We start from the raw sequence: 21,232 nt of genomic DNA, 5'->3' as shown, positions 1-21,232 counted from the left end.
AATGTACAAATTATATATATAAATAAATAAATAAATAAAAATAAATACACCCCAGCTGCCAACACGTCGCATGATTCCCAAGAGAGGTGACTATGTTCATATTTTTATTTGCCACGATTCATTAGTAATTTTACAATAAAATAGGCTTAGACAAATTACGCCAGGTATCTTAGCGTAATTATTTACTTAGTTTTTGCCGGAGTAGCCGCTCGCATAACTGTGTCCTGTTTTCGGATTTTTTTTTAATCTTAGACAACAGTACATCACATTGTTCTTCCGAAATTCGCAAATGATTGCAATAGCCTTCGGTATCTTCTAACGCCATCTCTCTCAATATAGTTTTAGAAGCATTCAATTCGTTTCTCCTTATAATCCATTTTCTAGCCCTCATAGGACATTTTTCACGCTTTTTCATATTCTGAAGTTCGTTCCGGAAAAGGTCCAAAATCATAGGGACGCACGCAGCGATAACTTCACTTGACGCCATCTTAACTAACTAACTAACCAACCATCACGCCGTTTCCCCGCAGGGGTAGGCAGAGAGGACGGACCGCCAAACAACTCGGTCTTGGCACACACTCCTTGCCTCATTCACATTCATACATCGTCTCATACATACTCTTCTATTGTTCTGACTCTTGACATGGCCCGACTCAAGTATCTGATTCACTTGGTCGTGCCATGTCTTCCTCGGGCGTCCCCGACTTCTGCTACCATTCACATTTGCATCGTATATTCTCCTTACACTCCTTTCTTCGCTCATTCACTTGACGCCATCTCGATTAACAATATTGGTTCGAATTAAATTGAAACGTCTGAACGATATATTGTTCAACTAAAAACGCCCTTTTCTGAACGGGGCATAACAGAGAGGCTATATACAACCTCTTCCTGGAAAAGTTATACTTCTCAGGAAGCCTAAACCTATTATTTATATTGTTGACTAATCGGGTTTGTAATGTTGTCTTGTTTCAGACAGTGGGCAGGTGGTTCGGGACGAGGCAGAGATTCGCTGCCAGCGATCCACAAATTTGATGAAAAACGATGAAGAATATCACCAAATTAGAATGAAGATTGCCAAGGAACAGAGACAGGCTGCCCGGGAACAGACGGAGATTGCTCGGCAGGCTGCCCGAGAACAGACGGATATTGCCTGGGAGCAATTAAAAGCAGCCCGTCTGTAAACCAGATTATTGGAAATAAGTGTTCAAAAAGCTGAAGCTGAACAAATAATAAAATAAATAAAAAAATGTTAATCTCCATTAGATATTTTATTTATTTTCCATTTTAATTTAACTAGTAATAACATCCGACATGGTGTCATTTCAAAGTACATATTACAAAAATAAAACTTTTCACCAGTCGTTACTTATTTATTTATTTATTTGGAAAAGTTGACAGCAAATCTTTAATTAAAAAATGATACAATAATAATATTATTAATTATGCCAATTATGAACTTTCCACTGATGAATAGTTAATGGTGTTACAATGGTGTACAATGGCATAGAGATGTTCTCTTAAATTAATTTCTTGTTTAGTTAGAAAATATTAAAAATATTAAAATAAAGGAGGGTGGGGGGGAGGAGGGGGAAATATAGGATAAGGATTAAGAGGCAAAGGACGGAAATATATATGGAAATGAACTTCTAGTTTGAGTTTTGTTGATTATTGAGTTTTTGTTTTATGTCGCGTAAAGTCGAGTAAAATATGTCAATATGGTAATAATTTAAGTTAAAAGAGTGTGTGGATCTGTAGATAAATGAGTTTTGTTTGGAATTCGTCTTACAATGAGGGAGATTAAAAGTAAGCGACTGTCTGCTGTTGCGATTGGGAACATGGAATAATAGGCGTTGAAGAAGATCAGGACTATCGATTAAATTGTGTGTAATATTGAATAACATTACCGAATCTGCTATATTTCTTCGGAGAGTTAACGTCTGTATATTGAAGAACTTTGCAGAGTCTGCATTACTGATATGAGATCGAAAAGAGCGGAAATTAAGGTACCTTAAAAATCTATTTTGAACACTTTCAATTCTATTTTTATGTATTGCATAGCCTGGGTTTCACACTTGTGATGCGTATTCAAAGATACTACGAACGTATGAGAAATACAGTGTTTTGAAAGTAGCAATATCTTTGAATTGTTTACAGGAACGGATTATGAAACCCAGCATAGAAGATGCGTTAGTGACTACGTGGTCAATATGTTTATTGAAATTCAGTTTACTATCAAGTATTATTATATTACTATCAAGGTCCTTAATTTCTGATTTGGTACATAAAGGTTGATGATTAATTGAGTATTCGTGTATAAATATGTTTTTGTTTCTAGTAAAGCGTACGATGAAGCATTTGGATATATTTATTTCCAGACAATGGGCATTAACATACGCGTTTAAACGTTGTAAATCCTTTTGCAGCTTGTGACAGTCTTCGATTGATTTTATAGGTGAGAAGATTTTCATGTCATCTGCATATAGGATGGTCTGCGAGTGTAAAAAGCAGTGACCAATATCATTGATATAGATATTAAATAGTAACGGTCCTAACAGGCTGCCCTGAGGAACTCCCGATGTAACAGCAACAGAGTCGGATTTAAATCCAGCAACCACTACTATTTGACTACGGTTGGAGATATAAGAAGAGAGCCAACGATAAAGATTGCCGTGAATACCAATCTTTAAAAGCTTGTTCAACAAGGTTGAGTGATCGACCTTGTCAAACGCCTTACTATAGTCGGTGTAGACAGTGTCCACTTGTGTTCTGTTATCCAAATTATCCTGCAGGTACTCTGTGAAGGTTAAAAGATTTGTGGTTGTAGATTTACCACTAATGAAACCGTGTTGGGTCGTATTCAGGCTGGGCTTAAGAGCAGAATATAGTTGGTCATAGACTATTTTTTCAAAAATTTTGTTAAATATACAAAGTTTGGAGATTGGCCTGTAGTTTTTAACGTCTGTTTTTTGCCATTTTTGAAAATAGGAGACACATAAGCAGATTTCCATATAACAAGGACAGTGCAATCGGTTAGGGAACGATTGAAAATTAAAGAAAGGGGTAAGGCTAGATTGTGTGCACATTGTTTGATAAAGATTGAAGGTATTTCGTCAGGACCGGCACCTTTGCGAGTATCAATTTCCTTAAGGTATTTTAAGACAATTTCTCGTGTCACCTCAATATTGCTTATATTGGATGTATGGTTCCCGACGTCAGTTGGATCAAGGGTAAGTGGATCGGAGGGTTTACTGAAAACTGAACTGAAATATTTTGAAAATAAATTTGCAATTTCCGTTCCATTATTGGCTTTCAGCTCTCCAAAATACATACATTTTGGGACACCTTGGGATGCGTTAGAAGATTTGACGTGTTACATTAGATATGGTGTTATTTACCAGTTCCATTACACATCACAAAAATATAACTTTTCACTAGTCTTTACATTAGCTATGGTGTCCTTTCACAGTTCATTGATTTTGGAAATCATTTCCACTATGAAAAATGTCTTTGTATAAATGAATCTCTAATCAATCTGCCTGATGCTGACTGCACCACCGAATTCACAGGTATATTTCTGCCCTCATGCCGCCCAAAATGCTGGTCGTTTGAAGTTATACACATGTTGTGCAAAATGGCACAAGCAACTATAATGTCAGTCGTATTGGACAATTTATTTTCTAATTTTCTTCTCAAGCACGGAAATCTCCTTTTCCATACGCCAAATAGTCTCTCGACTACATTGCGGGTGGAAATTTGCGCTTTGTTATATTTCTCCTTAGCCTCATTAACCGGATTTAAAACTGGCGTGAAAAGGTAATTTGTCTGGCCATATCCACTGTCCCCGAGGAGAATTCCTGAAATTCTTTTCTGTTCAAACTTTAGGCAGCATGCGCTGTTTAGAAATATCCTGGAATCGTGGGTGGAACCAGGCCACCTGGCGACAATGTCCAAAAATTCTAAACTGGGGCAGAAACTGCTTGCACGTTGATGGAGAACCATCCTTTCCTATTGCGAAAAGATTCCCCTATTACTCGGCTTGGGCTCTTGATGGCAATGTGAGTACAATCAATGCACCCGACTACTCCTGGAAATTGAGCTCTCGAGTAAAAGAGTTTTCGATTTTCAGCGTAGTCCTCAGGCCGTCGAGGAAAATGAATGAACTCCATTAATCGTCGCGCCAATCCCGAGGAAATCTTTTGCACCACTCTGCTGGAGGTTGGTTGGCTTAGGTTATGAAGATCTCCCGCGACAATCTAAAGTAGTAAATAAAAAAGGTTAACATCTTGTTTTCCTCTGTGCATTCTTTGTTGATTTCAAGTCAGTATAAAACTAATATTTTTTTATTTTTTTTTATTTGAATATACAAACACATTACAATAATTTACAAATGTAAATATTTTGAGGCTGATTGCGAAAAAATTAGAATTTTTTAAAATTGCCCAACTCAATTGATAAATTATTTCTCGTGTTTGAGTTGGGGAGTGTTGTGAGTCATTATGGTTTATAGGTTGTAAAATTTCACTAGTTGATGTAGCTAAAAATTAACAAAATAGCTATAAAATTAGATGATAAATTTGATAACACTATATAATTAAGAAAATAAGAAATTTAATTACAAACTAAAAAATAAAAAATATAACTTAAATAATATAATAGTTACTAAACTTAGAAAAAATAAGAAATAAAAATGTACTTATTAGGTACGAAATAATAGTAGGTAGGTACAGTACTGGTAGTAAATTGTTCAAAGACCGAGCTGGCAATCTTGTATGAAATGGGTACTTAATAAAATGCAACTACAATAAACGCATATTAGCACATATTAGGAAGCGGATAATATAACTTTAGAGGATATGTATTTTTTTTTAATATTAAATTTTGTTTATATACATATTTTTTAATTAATCATTAATCAATTTTCCTAAATTCATAACGTGAATTTAGGAAAATTTAATCAATAAAAATTACAAATGAGTTCATATAAACAATTATTTGAAAAATGTATCCAATGAAATTAAAACTTGTGATTACCGTTGGGTTTATCTAAAAGTTGTTTGATTTGTGATTTGAAAGTTTTTTAATTTCTTTCAGTTTTAATTTTATCCGGAAGGACATTAAACAATTTTATACCTTGATAAGTACAATGGTGTTGACCAGCACTAGTATTACATTTAGGAATTTCTAAGTTACCACGTGATCTAGATCGGTTACTTATTTTTGTAGAAATTGTTGAATTGAAATGGTCTTTATGAATTTGTAACAGTGCATTCTTTTAAAAAAAAATTTTTAAGCTAAGAACCCTAAACGAGTCAAACAGCTCCGTGGTTGGAAACATCGATGGTTTTCTTAGGATGACTTTCAAAATTAACCTCTGAACCTTTTCTACAGGTGAAAGGTTAGTTTTGAAAGTCCCTCCCCAACCGATCATACCATATTGTAATATGGATTGGGCAAGAGAAAAATATATAATTTTAATCATATTATATGAAAGGATGTTTCTCAATCTAATGAATAAGTAAATAAGTTTTCTTACTCTGGTTGCCGTATTTTGGACTTGTTCGTTCCATTTTAAGTGTCTATCTACTATGATACCCAGATACTTTATACTATTTTTGCATGTTATTGGTAAACAATTTACATTACCGCATTCTTTTTTATTTTCACATTGTGATGAATGGATTTTAATGGTTATATTGTTTTCGAAATTTTTTTCCTGGAAAGAGAATGGGATAAAATATGTTTTCTCGGTATTTAGTGAGAGACAATTTATGTCGAACCATGTTTTGAGTATGATTATATTTATATTGGCTATCCTCATTGTTTCCTCCCATGGTTTTCCTTTTGTGATAACTGCAGTGTCGTCTGCGTAAGATATGATATCTCCAACAATGGGAAGAGTGAACATTTGATTTACATATATAATAAAAAGGATTGGACCGATGACAGTTCCTTGCAGTATGCCAAAAGATGAGGTTTTGGGTTCACTAAGGGTATTATTGATTTTGACATGTTTAAATCTCTCTTTTAGGTAACTTTGGAACCATGATAGAACCATTCCGTCCAATCCAATTTGTTTTAGTTTCTCAGTGAGTTTTGAGTGCGATATGCTATCAAATGCTTTGCGGAGATCAATTAAGATTCCAAGACACTTTTCTCCATGTTCTAATTTTTGCATTATTGTTGATGTCAATTTAGTGTTAGTAGTAGTGTTGTAGTTTCTGTGTGCTGAGATTGTCCCTAAATCCAAACTGGTTTGGGTTCATTATCTTCTTATCTTTTATGTAGTTGTTGAGTTGTTTTTAACAATTTTTTCATAGATTTTTGCTATATTTGATGTGAGTGCTATGGGACGATAGTTAGAAGTGTTTTTTTCGTCACCAGATTTAAAAACAGGGGTCACAATAGTCAGCTTATAGTTGTTCGGGAATATGCCCTTCTTCAGACTAACATTTATTATATGAGCAATTGGTTTGCTGATTATCTCACGTACAGTTTTTAATGTTTTTACAGTTATGTTGTCGTAGCCAGGGCTTGCTGATCCTTGTAAACTTATTATAGCGTTTTCAACTTCTTTATCAGTTACTGAAGCAAATGTGTGGAAACCTTCTTCAAAAGTTGGGTTTAGCTCTGGTTGTTGAGTTTTTTTTTGTCTAGGATAATATTATTAGCAAGATTAGCGCCGACATCAACAAAATAATCGTTAAAGATATCACCACAAAGTTTTGTGTTTTTTTCTGTGTCAGTATCACAGACATAGGAATTAATAGACGAGAAGATAATGGCGAGGGGTAAAATCAACTCTTGAAGAACGAAGGGAGTAAGGCTGACTGTGATTCGTTAATAAATCAATCTGACAGTAAATAGGCATCTCGCATTATAATATCACCATTTAGTTCTTAAAAGTAAAATCTGCTTTTGAATGAATAGACATTTCTACATGGGAGCGCAAATTACTCGCCACATTATGAACTAATTTGCGATGTCCAAATTCGGCAAAGTAAGACAGCTTCTATTTTCAGAGTCGTAGTTAGTTTCAGAGTATTTAGTTAAGACACTTTTACAAATGTCTCATAATTTACTTACCCCAGTAAACAACGATGAGCACACTTGAGAATCGCTACATTGTGATGTGATAGTATATGTTTCTAAAACTGATCCATATAATACGGTGTGAATAAGCTTAAAATAAAGTAAAATAATGCTTACTTATGGAATGTAATACGACAATTGGGTTTATTCTCTTTTTCACATCTATTTTTACAAGTTTTCATATCACAAGTCAACATTTTGCCGTGTTATTTCGTAAAATGAACCGATAATGCCTCGACCATAGTGCGCACAAGAATGATGACGTCACGTTTTCAAATTTCACTTGAGGCCATATGCGAGCCCAGCCGGCTCAATGGAACCGGTATGGGTAGTGGGGATAATACGCTTTTAATCACTTAGGGCAGGTCTACTAATATTCATATGTCTATGGTCAGTATTGATTCCTTGATGAGTAACTTCTTTTGGAAATTTTTGTCTTGTGCTTTTGTCTGTTATTGTTTTGATAATTTTCCAGAACTCTTTGCTGTCTTGACCAGCATTTTTTAATTTATCACGAAAATATCTTTCTTTAGTCAGTCTCATTAGAAGCGTAAGTTTGTTTCGATATTTCTTGAAGAAAGTAGTGATTTTTTCGTCGTTAAGGATTTTTTTAGACTGGTGATAGTATTTTTCCTTATTTCTGATTGAAATCACTAATCCATGGGTTATCCATGGCTTTATAAATCTGTGTTTAGATTTTGTTTTAGAAATAAGTATTTGTGTAGAAAGGTTTATGTGATTTAAGAAAACAGTTTCGAAATTCTCCGCACAAGTATTTGGATTTTCCCATTCAATTATTGATGCCCAGGTTTCCATCTTAAGATTTGTTTCTAAAGTTTTCATATTTAAATAATTTTTTTCTTGTTTTTTTTTGCCAGTTTTGTTGGGGTTGGTACTTTTTTGTCTATGTTGTTAACAAATATACAGGTGTAGTGGTCAGTTATGCTGGTTTTCCATAATATCGACATGTTTTTTTCAGTGTTATTTGAGTTGCACCATATGTGATCGATAGAGGAAGGGATTTGTCCGCTGATATTTCGTGTTGCATTATTTATAGTTTAGCGAAGTCATTACATTTATATAATCATCTTTCGTTTTGCTTTGTACCCAGTGTCCGATATTAATGTTAATGTCACCAACAATAATATTAAAGGTACTTTTTTGACTCAGTAATAATTTTTCGATTTCTATAATGAAATTTGTGGAATTCGATCCGTGCGTCCGGTAGATGACAATAAAATTAGACATAATGTCGTTCACTTTTACACTCAGTTGTAAACAGTTTGCTAATTGCATTTTAATTTCTGTGACAGCGACATTGTTATATTTGTAACATTAGTGCCAATGGATGGGTGATGAAAAGATTATTGTAATAAATTAATGATGGATCTAACGATTGTGACATTAACTGGTAATTATTACCAGTTAATTATTACCAAATACAATAATCTAGTCATCTCCACAACGCGCACTGAACACAATGTATGTAGGTAGAAATGAGATCTGAGAAGGAAGTTAAATAATAGAAGGTTTTAATCATCAACAGACGCTAATTTATTAAAATAACAATTATTAAAATATTTGATCAATAAAAATAAACATGAGACTCTAAAAACATCTTATCTCCGGGCGTGTCAAGAATGCACGTAATAAAACGACATCTTGATAAAATATGACCAAAGAGCAGGTAAATTTATTAATTTAAAACTTTAAGAATCTTGTAAAGAATGTCTGAGTGGGCGCCAGCATAGTATAAATTAACTATGCATGAAGTAAAATCAGTAATCCATAATTGAATGAAAAGTAACATATTTAAAATAAAAGTTAAAATAGAACTAGACCTTTCGTAACTTGCACAATAGACCCCCATGTTCCAGTGTCGCACGAAACACACCACAGTCTCCGGAGTCCGGCCAGCAACTGCCTCCAACGAAGTCCGCTCCGCAACATGAACTCGAAACAGTAGTGCCAAGCGGAGAAAATTAACCAATGATTATTCTAATCGGGTAAGAACTCGCCGCCCAGAGTAAGCACTGCTACATTACCCCCCTTCCAAAGAAAAAAAAAATTTCCGAACGACAAATTTTTTTATGTTTTTATTTTCTTCTTATGCCTCCAAATCCAAGTCCAATAAGTGGTAAAGAGTCCCAAAATGCAGATAATGCCTCAGAAGATGAATCCAGCACGTTCTGTAGAAGTCCGTGATGTGCTCGCTGAGCAAGGATTGAAGCGCCAACACCAAGGAAGTAGAAGGAAGAATTCTCTCTGATGTAATGTCTTAATGACCTTCTTCTGTCAGCAGTGAAGAAGAATGAACTTGCGTGGCGAAGATAATGAGCCCCGATAATTGTAACACCATTTTCCAATGTTGACAACAAAGGCAATCTTGAGAAGCTGCACCCCCTTTCTGATAGCAGTGAACGGCCAGGTAGTATCCTACTAAACTGTTCCCGTAGAAGAATGTTGCTTCCCAAAGAAACGATCTTGAACAAATTGCTTCCTCGAAGAATTGATAAAAGTTTGTAAATCTTGAAATTTGTATTAGCTTGAGTTATCTTGACGTGAAGAACCGAAAAGTGATGAAGGCGACTGACTTCCTTGAGGCAAGTGAAAAGAAAGGTATGCTATGCTTGAAAAAATGGATTACTGAGCAAGGAATTTATCAACTACTGAACTGTAAACAAAAACTTGAATAAAAATAACAATTGAAATGATAAACTGTATTAAAGACTAACCAAAATTTTTATTAAAAATTTATAAAACGAGTCTAGCTCAAAGAATAAGACAAAAGTGAAAGCTGAGCGCCCAACAAAAATTAAATTTGAAGCTAAAAAAACACAATAAAATGAAAATAATAAAGTCTAAACCCAATTTGAAGTTACTGCCCTCTGCGAGCAGAGATGAAAAATTATTAAAATTATCCCAGAAACAAACCCAAATTCAAAATAAGATCAAAGTGACCGGCTCAAACAGAACCATATATTGATGATACAAAATTGACAAAAATACAGCTAAATCCAAATGAAATTGATGCGACTTGTCTTGAGCTCAGAGAGAAGCCACACCAATTGCATGTGAAAACGCATAGTATTTGTTAAAATTATTTTCTAAGTGATACCGTTCGAAGCAGTCAAAATGAAGGGCGCGGTTGCAGGCCCGGCATCGATAGAATGCTGGATTTTTTTTTACATAGAGTACAACGAATTCGAGATTCGCCACGATATGTCAAATGAAATTCTTGCATTCGACGCACACAATTCCCATCTTCTGTGTCATGGCCTTCTTCCTTCACACGAGAATCTCCGAATTCGGCATTGACCTGATTTGGAAAAGACAATAAAAGAGTACGGGTAACCTCCACACGGAATGCCTTCTGGGAAGGTTTTCTCTGTCGCCTAGTCATCTGGTTTCCCATATCATGCTCGTACTTCCTAAAGAAGCATAGCAACTTCCATTCATTTAAAAGAGTGCTGCTCAGGCAAGATGCAAATAAAGGCCAGTACCACTTCTTTGACCGAATTTTGACCCGATAATTTTGTATACCATTATCATGGAGGTCTACCCCACCCATTCCCAATTTATAATTTCGTGTTGGCACGCTGGGCAAACGAATTTTTTGCATGCTTCCTTCAAAACTTTGCCTTTTTTGTCTTTCTTTTTCTGCTAACTCTGCACTTGACTTACTGGCTCCATTCGATCATAGTTCGTGGCCACTGTTACTTCACGGTTGTCCTAACCAACGGCATACAAGGATTTGGCTTTCTACATCTACCACTACATCAAATTCACCTGCTAGGTAAATGTTCGCTATGCGCAAGGGAAATATAGAAGAAAATGTTACCTTTAGGCAATTACTTTTTTGTCTTCAACTTGCCTGAAGCTTCAAGGTTAGGGAAGCGAACTGGCTTATATATGCCAGTAGCGTACATTCTCTTATCCTTCAGGATACACATCAAATGGTGAGATGTGAAGAAATTGTCCATAAATAACTCATAGCGTGCGGGGAACTCTATATATTCCATCATAGACAGTACGAAGGATAATCTTTGACCTAATACGGGGTCATATGTATCAGATGCTCAGGAATATGGCATTGCTTGGAAACAGGTAGCCTTCGGAGGAAGCAAGACACCAAATCTCGTAGCCAACTTTGATTGGCTTATTCTTAATGTACATCTTGCAATAATGTCGATGGAAAGTTTGTGTGCAAAAACATCAAATGCAAATAAAGATGGAACGTTAGTCATTATCATACCTTAGCCATTCTGTCGGTTATATCTAGATTGTTGTTATCGCAAAAATGTATATAGCGCATTATAAGCTCGAAATGTGGACGTTGGTTCCTTTTTTGATGACGCTTACACCCAAGGTCGGGTCAGACGAAATCTGTGGTAGATGGCAATAAATCAACGAAATCTGTGGTAGATGGCAAAGTATTGTAGCCGGTCAACACAGAAACCAAGAAAACGCTTCAATTCGGATATATCTTACTGGAATTCGGTATTGGTTTTAAATCGAGCGTATTTGATCATCCTCTCAAGAATAAACTGAATCACTTCGTCACTAAAGAATAATGAAAACACTTGAAAAGCATTATAAGACTTCAGCTTTTCGTACATATCTTTATGCATCACATTCAGCGGTTCAGGAACGCAACAGTTTACTGTAGTTTTAATTTTTTGGCTGGTGGTGCATTTGAAATAGATTTTCGCAAGGTAATACGACTCGCACCAGAGGATGTCGAAGGCTGATTCCAGTCAAGTCGTGATATGCCATCAAATCATCGTCAATCAGCTCTTCGTCCGTCTGTTCAACATTCTCTGTTTAAAAATATCCAAAAACTGCAGACTAACTATTATTTTTAATAAAAATCACCCATAAAAACACAACAAAACCGTATTATTTGAAGGCAAGCTAACCAAAAACACATGAAAACACTGTCACAGCTAACCTCCAAACGTTGCGCGCAGGCATCACCTGATTTCAGTGACATCCAGCGGTCATCTTATGCATATAATACTATGTTGAAACAGAAGTGTTGTCGACTATTTCATCTTTTGATAACAATATGTGATTCACACATGTTTTATTTTTTTCCGTTTTAATTTTTTTTTTTCAAAATGGGTCTATTTTCAGGGCTGTAGTAAAAAAATATTAAAAATAGAATAATTAATAAAATTTATCAAATTATGTTAATTATTGAAAGCTAACATACCAATCTGTAAATGCTGCATAACAACTTGGTGGGATTTAGCTTTATTCACAGTGAAAAAAATCATACTTTTCATCTATTTTTTTGATGCCTATAGACATCGTCATGGAGGTAATGGGTTAAACCTATCCGTTTAAGTTCTAAGTACCTTATTCAGATTTAACCAGCATTTTCCATGATTGCAAATCCGCAGGGTAATTTGAATATCTTCTAGTGATTTGGCGGTAAAATTTAAATATGTTATATTTATATAATATGAATAAGATAATATAAGTCACCTACAGTACGCTTCAACAGTGTGGAATCCTCATTTGAAGGAATATTCTGAAGGAATACATCTAATTTATTTTACATTGACACTCGCTTACGAAGTTTTGTTTTCGGTCCCTACAAATTCTGCAAAAACACGATTATTTCCCATTTAAAAAGATTCAAAAGTTTGGCCTTGAATCCATCATAAATAAAACGAGTGGCAGAATATAAATGTCCCCTTTTTTTACATATTTTAAATTAATTTTATCTATGAAATTTTTTTTTTTTTTTAAAGAAAAACAAACATTCCCGGGTTACGAATAACCTGACGATATTTGAAAATCTCTTACTACCACCACAGTAAGCTGAAAATGTTGCTTGTGTTGTGATGGAGGACTTAGCCAGCCGAGGAATTGAACACACTACGCCTGGGTGGGACCCAAACGCGATCTCAACTCGGCCACCGACCGGTCGACTCTGTGTACAATACTAGGAAAGTTTTTTTGTTTGTTTATCATAGTTTGAATAATGTTATCATTGGCCTCAAATATTGTCTTTTTCTGGCTATGGGGAAGGGCTTTTGAGCTACTTGGGCTGACCGTAGCCTTTTCTCCCAGGAAACAGAAGACGCGCTTGGAGATTTTGGGGATCAGGTGGCAGCTGCGATATGTCAAAGGAAACAATTATAATTCTTTAAACAAATGTATCTCTATGGAAACTCGCTATAGTTAACTGTTGTTCCTCTAATCAGGGCTATCCCTAAGCCAAGCGGCGCGTGGCGCAATTAATATTTTAGCGCTTCTTGTCAGAACTACAAGATGCCTAGGCCCTAGGTAGTAGATAGGTGATCACTGTTATCAATTATATTTGGATGATTTGTGTGTATGTTATAAATATTTTAATATGTGCATATCTGTGAGATTTCATTGTTCTTTTACTGCATTCCGATATTTTTATTTTTAAAATTTTTTTTTTTTGTGCCAATGAATGAACAATGTTCGCTAAGTGGAGTTATATTGTATATCGTCAAACTTTTTAATAAATGGCTTTGATATTTCTCTATCGTTACAAACTATCTGGACTGTACGTCCGTTTTATCTGTGGTCGTTTGTGGTTGAGTTGATGACAAACTTTTCCCCCACAAAAAGCCCAAAGATATCGATCTAGATAGTGGTTTATTTATGAACGGAATCGTTTAAGAGGAACCGGTTTCGTTGCTTTCCCAGAAACAAAATATCTCATAATAATATTGACGTCAGTTTTACAACAATTCATAAAAGATTTAAATAAAACTGGGAATATCTAAATATTTATTTCACAAATTCTATCGACGGATGTAAGGGAAAATCTTAAAGAAACGGATGAGAGATTTCGATTTAATGTATTTATTTAAACGCTTAGATTTCCCTTTATTGAATATGAATAGTTGCAGTCGGGACACTAAATCAGTTTTTCTCAAATGTGTGTCGACAAGTGAAGTCTTAGATATACCTTTCTTGAACATGAATAACTGCAGTCGGACATGGAAAAGGTTTTTTCTCCACTGTGGGTAAATATGTGAACTTTAAGCTGTCCCTTTTTTGAACATGAATAGTTACAGCCGAAAACGGTTTTTAACCACTGTGGGTCAGCAAATGACTTCTTAGATTTCCCTTTATTGAACATGAATAGTTACACTTGGGGCAAGAATACAGTTTATCTCCACCGTGGATAAATATATAGATTTTTATGTGTCCCTTTCTGGAAAATGAATAGTTGCAGTCGAGACACTAAAACAGGTTTTCTCCAGTGTGTTTCAGCAAGTGACGTCTTAGATATACCTTTCTTGAACATGAATAGTTGCAGTCGGGACATGAAAACGGTTTTTCTCCAATGTGGGTAAGCATGTGAATTTTTAGTTGTTCCTTTGATGAACTTGAATAGTTGCAGTCGGAACATGAAAACGGTTTTTCTCCACTGTGGGTCAGCAAGTGACGTCTTAGATTTCCCCTCCTTGAACATGAATAGTTGCAGTCCGGACATGAAAAAGGTTTTTCTCCACTGTGTGTAAGCATGTGAAATTTTAGTTGTCCCTTTGTTGAATATGAAAAGTTGCAGTCGCTACATGAAAAAGATTTTTCTCCACTGTGGATAAACATGTGAACTTTTAGCTGACCCTTTGTTGAACATGAATAGTTGCAGTCGGGACATGAAAAAGGTTTTTCTCCACTGTGGGTAAACATATGAACTTTGAGATTTGTTTTTGTTGAACATGAATAGTTGCAGTCGGGACATGTAAAAGGTTTTTCTCTAATGTGAGTAAACATATGAATATTTAGTTGTCCCTTAGTAGAACTTGAATAGTTGCAGTCAGAACATGAAAAGGGTTTTTCTCCACCGTGTGTAAACAAGTGAATTTTTAAATCAGTCTTTCGAAAACATGAAAAACGGCATTTGGAACATGAAAAGGGTTTTTCTTCATTATGGGTAAGCAAGTGCTGTTTTAACGATGAATTTTGAATGCAAGAATAGTTACAATGCGGACAAGAGTGTCGTTTTTCCCCAGGATGCTTCTTCAGGTTCACCAATAAGTCTGAAAAGAATGGGCATAAAGCTTAGTTAGTGATGTACAAATAAAAAATATAAATAAAAAAAATCGGACGAGCATGGTTAACTGATGGTTAATATTATTTTAATAATATTATTAATTTAATAATAATATTAGTATAAATATAATAATATTTTTAATAAATAAAAATTGTTAATTTTAAAAATTAAAAATCAGCTGTGTCGGCCGCCTGTTTAATTTTTTCAAAGCGTAAATATTAATGTAACGATCTATATTAATTAAAATGTCAATAATCGTTTGTTTAATATCTTAAGTCTCCGAAAGTTCTACACCGAATGCTTTAATATTTTGACACAAAGTTGAATTGAATCCTATAATTTCTATCCCCGCTATATCCGATTTTTTGACAAAATGATCTGAGTATGACATCTTGTTCACATTTTTGCGAGCAACAAGAGGAGCCTAAAATTGAGTTTCAAAACCCTCCTTATCATGACCAAAAACCATGTTAAAACTGCGAGTGAGAAACCAAATCCGCTATATCATACAGAAAGTTACTATCAAAACCCGCTATATCGGATTCAACGAATCGCAAGCAGTTATTTTGCCAAAATACAATATGGCCGCCGCTCTGACGCCACGCTCGTGTGTCAAAATGATCTACGCGTGAGTTTCTAAACCCGCCATGTCGGCTCAGTTGACTTTCAAAATCACGAAGTGAGTATCAAAATCCGCTATATCCATTTTATTTATCGAAATTACTTAATTATTGCTAGACATATATAGAAAAATAAATGCTTTTCGAAATTTTATTACTCCAATTCATTATATAAAAAATTGTAATGCATTTACTTATGTACGCTAGAGATGTGACAGTTTTTTGCGGTTTTCTCCAAATCAATGAAAGTTGATATAGCGGGTATAGAAATTACACGACTCAATTATAAAACGCGTGTATTTATATATTATAAAGATGTCACCTGTGATAGGAAAAAACATGTTTTTTGTAAACCAGCGCCATCTGTTATACAAACTTGTTTAATTAACAGTGCCTTTTGTTGGACGCAAAAGAAACACGCGCTAATATTTCACTATCTACACAGATATACTGAGCACAGCAATGCGTGTAGATAGTATATAAAAAACATGTATGTTACTTACTAGAAGAGGTCTTTTGAGAAAATGAGAGATTGTGTATAATAAATAAAAAGTTTGCTTTATTTGACAGTGAAGATAAATTTAAAGGAAAATAACACAATAAATAATGAACGGTTGGGACGTCATTAACAAGATAAACGTCCTGTCTTGGAAACAATAAAGAATTCCGAACATCTGAAACCAACATACCTTTGTAACCCAACTTGGAGGTTGTCGGAGTACTCTCCGCATACTGCAAACACTCAGTCTTCACGTCCGGGAGGTAGATATCTATATCTGTATACGACATTTCACATCCACCCTCTTCCTGGGACCCTGGTTCCACCTTGATGGACACACTGTTGGGAAGACCCATTGCCTCCTGGTAAATGGTCGCAGCTAAAAATAAATAACATAATAATCACTTACAGTTGGAACGGAATATGTAATATCTCGGAGGTAAACTGGAACACCTACAATAAATATCTAGGACGAAACATGACCTCGTGCATCAAAGACGTCAAATATCAAGATGGAGAAAGGTTAATCAAATTATACAGACAGTTAAACAAGTTATAATGTTATCACATAAAGCTTAAAACGCTTTTTACAAAAAGGTTAATAGTAATGGTTCAGTTGACAGTTTGTTAATTGTGTTTCCTATCGTATTAGTCATTCAATTACATGGAATTAAATTATTATGCAACTTCCTACTCGCCGCATACTGCGAACATTCCTTCTTCACATCCGGGAGGTAGATATCTATATCCGTAAACGGCATTTCACCTCCACCCTCTTCCTGGGACCCTGGTTCCTCCTTGATGGAAACATTCTCTAGGTTGGGAAGATCCATAGCCTTCTGAAAATTGGTCCCCGCTAAAAATAAGTTACACAAAAAGTTACTATAATTAGGTTAAACTCATCACGTTCAGTTGGAACGAAATATTCAAATTATTGGAGAGATAAATATCAGAGATGTTTTTTTGACGTCGTGCATCAAAGATGTCAAATATTAAGATGGAGAGCAAATGTTTAAAAATGTTATACGAGTAAGTGTAATTGAAATTCAAGCTTCCGGCAACCGTCGTGTTGGAAGGACGTATTGTTAAGCTATGTCGTGCAATGTATGTAATATCATAATAAATGAGTGCCTCGCGTTTATTCAAAACAAGGCGGGCACTCTCGATGAGATCGCCATCACGTAATTATGTACCTACGCCTTCTCGGAAAAGGAAATAAAGAACGCGAAGACTATCTTGTTCGACAAACTTCCGGACAAACGAAATCTGTGGAAAGGAGACGGCAAGATTAGATCTCCAGGATATCCTGAGGGCTTTGAAGTAGACATGACCTGATAGGCTACCTGTATTCGTCGCCAGACAGCTGCACAATTTACTCCCGTAAATTTTACTCCTAAAGAGACTTAACGCTATGAAAATGGAAATAACACTCATTAAACCCGAATTAAAAAACCCTTCAGTCACAAGAAATGACCAGTTAAAACAAGAACTGGCTTTACTAAGAGAAGAGAATACAACACTACTTGGTCCAAACAGACAAAGCGCTTTAGCCGAGAACTCGCAACCAAATTGTGGCAAAAATGTAGGTAATCCTCATCTTAAAAGTAAACAAATACCGACAGAAGAGTCCTACTCAACGGCTGTGACTAAGAACGCACACAATAATGCAACTACCACACACATGAAAAATACAAAAGAACGCACCGAGCGTAGAAACATTGGTCGCTGTGATCGTCCGAGTTTGCACTTACGAAAACGGATTTACATTAGTAACGCGGAAAGCTAACCGAAACATGAGAGGTAAAGCAACGTCAATAATATTAAAGTCGGCTGACTTAATCACGACGGTTTACATTAAGCGGTTTGCCGTGGAAACCACCGAGGAAGACATCAATGCCTACCTAACAGGAAAGGGTTTGGAAGGTACCAAGATTGAAAGAATCAAGCCTTTCTGCCCTACGCCTTTTTACACCTTTAATCTTTCTGTTAAAGCGATCGAAGTAAAGAAATTCCTGGCAGAAGAACTCTGGCCGGAGGGAATTGTATTTCGAAGATTTATAGAATCGCGCATATCAACTAAACATCAAAATGACAAGTAATAATTTAAGAATTATATCCGTGAACTGCAGATCGGTTCGCAGTTCAGTAAAATTTAAACATGATCTCTGCAAATTACACAATATTATAGTAGTTCAAGAAACTTGGTTACTCCCTACAGATATCGACTTCCTATCAAATATACACGCGAATTTCTACAGCTTGGGAACCTCTGCCGTTAATATCGCCGATGGGCCACTCCTGGAAAGACCGCACGGTGGAGTGGGGATAATCTATAGACAAAATTTAAGGGTTACCGCAATCCCAATGCATAACTGTCGGATGGCCGGAATCGAGGTTAGGTTGATTAATGAAACATTAAGTATTTTTACAATCTACATGCCAACTTGTTCAACTGACAACTTTGAGGAATATTCTAACTGCCTTGCCTCCCTACAAGCAATAAATGACGATAAAGATTACATTAACACAATTATTATCGTAGACTTCAACACTAATTCCGACTCACTCTTTGGAATGGAGCTAATCTTTCTGTCAGAATTTGAATATGTATGTGACGACGTCGAATTATTACCTGCGGATTCCTACACTAATATTAGTGACGCACACAGCTCTAACAGGTGATAAGACCATTGTCTAGTTACGAAAAATATTTTGAAGCAAATTGTTGATATAAAAATATATTACGATATTGATTGGACAGATCACCGGCCTCTCGAGCTGATCTTACAAACAGATGGAATAGCAACAACGGAAGTGTTTACATCTGTATTGAGGGATCCAGTACTATGGAATCCGAATAATACACTTGATGTCGGAAAATATAACTCTTACTCGCAAACCTATCTCGTAATGGTGTAGATTTGAGTGAGTCGAACCAGTTGCTCCTGTATCAACTGAGAGGTACTCTCAGTATCACCCTGGTAAAAGATCATCATTCAGAATAGAGAAGTTGCTTTAAATGGCATTAGCCGTGTTTCGTGACCAGATGAGTAAACGCAAGACAAAATATACTATGTAATTCCTAACGAAATTGACTGATAATTGGTATAAGTTTAAGTTTTCCGCTCAGTGGAGATATATACTAACTAATCACTCGGTCGGCATTTGTAACAACGGCTCTTAACCTACAATGAACAACCGCTTGAACCGTATGTTGCGTGTTAACCTGGTTGGTGTTGGTTAGCTAAACATATTATATCGCGAATGTGATTTATGTGATATATACTTATAAAAAACATGCACCAATTAAAGGGCTTAGGTCTTGAACAATATAACACGAACCAACTAACTTACGTGCAAGGCAACAGCTCCAAGCGTTTGAAGAAACGTCACTAGAAAAGTAGAAGTTCAAGAATGTGATTAACTTCGGGATAGAAATGTTATGTACACTGAAGTGACACTAAACTGTATAAATATAAAACAAATAGTGTGCATTTAATACGATGTTATTTCAGGAAAGGGGAGCAATAAGACTTGTGCGACAATGCAAGACGCAATGGAAATGTCACTAGAGGTGGTCGATTTTCCAATCCCAGTTACAAGGAACCGGTTTCGTTGCTGTCACTGGAACCGTCTAAATGATGTTTCTGAGGCACCGGTTATTGCTGGACTTGCTTCCTTTTAGAATATTTGTTATAACTCTACTTAAGGGAAGTTAATAATTAATATTATTCATATAAAAGATAAGGAGGAACGATTACAAAAAAAAGAAGTTACTTAGTTGCATACACTATTATAAATTTATTTAAAAAAAATATGTATAAAGTTAAGGGTTAGTTTTAGTCTTAGCTTAATACTAGTCTTAAATTGTAATTCTTAAAACTAATTGTCCTTTTACTTAATCCTTAATTATTGTTCATTCAATGTCTTAAAAGTTGGGTCACGTAACGAGTTAAATATGAAAAAAATTGCTCAGGCACTTCTCTTAGCGATGTTTCTGGAACCGCGGATCTCTACGTTCGCACTTATCACTGATACACAAAAGCGGCAACTTCGGCTGGTTCCGAAGGGCGGAATCAGTTCAGCCTGGGCCAAGGCTCCGAAGGGCGGAGTCGGCAGGCAGCGACTTCTGAGAGGGCAGCTTCCTGGGCGGAAGTCTGGCGACCACTTTGGCTTCCTGGGCGGAAGTTCGCGGGGTTACGGGAAGAGCCTCGACGACCGCTCCAAGGGGGATGGCAAGAGGTTTCTCGGCGGACGCGAGATGGTGACTCCTGAGAGGCGAGAGCGTGACTGTTGGTTGCGGAATCTGTTGAGAACTAGGCGAGATCGTGACCGCCGAGAGGGCAGCCTCCTAGGCGCCTCGGCGGCCGCCCCATGGGGAGGCGAGATGATGACTCCTGAGAGGCGAGAGCGTGACTGTTGAGAACTAGGCGAGATCGTGGCCGCCGAGAGGGCAGCCTCCTGGGCGGAGGCGCCTCGGCGGCCGCCCCAAGGGGAGGCAAGATGATGACTCCTGAGAGGCGAGAGCGTGACTGTCGAGAGGGCAGCTTCCTGGTAGGAAGCGCCTGGGCGACCGCCCCAAGGGGGGGGCGAGAGCGTGACTGTTAGAGCTGAATCAGTTGTATTCACCCGCGCGATCTGGCGACCGTAGCGCCTGTCGTGGGGTGCTGGAACTAAAGTGGTTCCGCTTTACCCCACTTCGGTACGTTGTCTGAATCCGTGGCGCTGGCATCGCCATCCTCACCGCTAGAGTTATTATTATTTTAAAAGATGTTAAAATTACATTTGTGCAAAAGACCTTCAAACAATTGCAATGGCCTAGCCTTGGGCGAAGGTTTTTACTGCCGGGTCGCTGGCTTAACGATACACCCATTTCAGATTTACGACTTTATGAGGGGCTAGAGCTAAATCTGCCGACTAATGGGTGTATTTCTAAGTTGGCTTTCAAATTTTTTATTGCGATTTCCGGCC

The 21,232-nt window shown here is 36.4% G+C and overlaps 1 long non-coding RNA gene across 1 annotated transcript; it reads right to left on the bottom strand.

The window, feature by feature from the left end:
- Positions 1-13,959: 13,959 nt before the first annotated feature.
- On the bottom strand, positions 13,960-19,798 carry LOC149414448 (uncharacterized). The gene is made up of 4 exons (XR_016304047.1): positions 19,616-19,798; positions 16,956-17,117; positions 16,452-16,640; positions 13,960-15,128 (listed from the first exon to the last, which is right to left on the bottom strand). It is a non-coding gene; the product is annotated as an uncharacterized LOC149414448 (long non-coding RNA).
- Between the last annotated feature and the right edge of the window lie 1,434 nt (positions 19,799-21,232).

This window comes from Hesperophylax consimilis, chromosome 20, assembly GCF_061612785.1.
Source record: "Hesperophylax consimilis isolate HC1 chromosome 20, BYU_Hcon_1.0, whole genome shotgun sequence".
Taxonomy (NCBI): Eukaryota; Metazoa; Arthropoda; class Insecta; order Trichoptera; family Limnephilidae; genus Hesperophylax; species Hesperophylax consimilis.
The sequence above is the reverse complement of the archived record's forward strand: the minus strand, read 5'-3'. Positions and strand labels throughout refer to the sequence as shown.